Here is a 570-nt window from a genome sequence, read left to right as displayed (position 1 = left end):
CGGCCTCCGCCTGCGGAGTGCTGAGCTGGAGATTCCGCCCCGCAACGGCCCCCAAATCTCTGACCCGCGTTACCGGCACTCACCTGCCGCTGCCCCCGACCAACTCAAGCTCCACTGCCTCTACCTCGGCCGCCAGTGGCCACCAAGCGCCACCACCTCCCCCATGACAACAGGCCCACCCTCTTTCATACTTCTAACCTATCCATTGGATAATGGGGCGGCAGCTCTCCTCTCTGATTGGCTTGGCTTACCCGCCCGTCATCGCTCTTTACCGCCCCTTTTCCTAAACCCGGTATTCGCCCCCGCCCGGACCTGGAGCGTCCTAGCCCAAGCTTTAGTTGTAATTGGTTGAGGGTTGGGCAATTCGAAGTTATGATAGGCTGCTAAAAGTATCTGTTAAGCTAACTGGCAAGAGATGTGACGGCTAAGGTTGATTCACGCTTGTGCATAGTTTGGTTGCGCAGTGGAAGCAAAGGAGGGTTAGACGCTCACGTCCGTGGTTACCCGGGAAGGGTTAACTCTTTGTTGTAGAGTTTTCTCTGTAAACTCTTCCGCTTCTCCAGCTCCCTT

General features: G+C 56.3%; 1 protein-coding gene across 7 annotated transcripts in view; it reads right to left on the bottom strand.

The window, feature by feature from the left end:
• The window catches only part of NUMB (numb homolog (Drosophila)), a 205,435-nt gene extending 205,246 nt beyond the window's left edge, over positions 1-189 (bottom strand). For 4 of the 7 annotated variants that reach the window (XM_011949606.1, XM_011949610.1, XM_011949608.1 and 1 more), the window contains exon 1: positions 84-189. The gene's annotated coding sequence lies outside the window, so the exon portion shown is untranslated. The remainder of the gene's footprint in view (positions 1-83) is intronic. The other 3 variants (XM_011949609.1, XM_011949607.1, XM_011949611.1) reach the window with 3 other exon arrangements.
• Positions 190-570: the final 381 nt, after the last annotated feature.

This window comes from Colobus angolensis, unplaced genomic scaffold (assembly GCF_000951035.1).
Source record: "Colobus angolensis palliatus isolate OR3802 unplaced genomic scaffold, Cang.pa_1.0 Scaffold3, whole genome shotgun sequence".
Lineage (NCBI taxonomy): Eukaryota > Metazoa > Chordata > Mammalia > Primates > Cercopithecidae > Colobus > Colobus angolensis.
The sequence above is the reverse complement of the archived record's forward strand: the minus strand, read 5'-3'. Positions and strand labels throughout refer to the sequence as shown.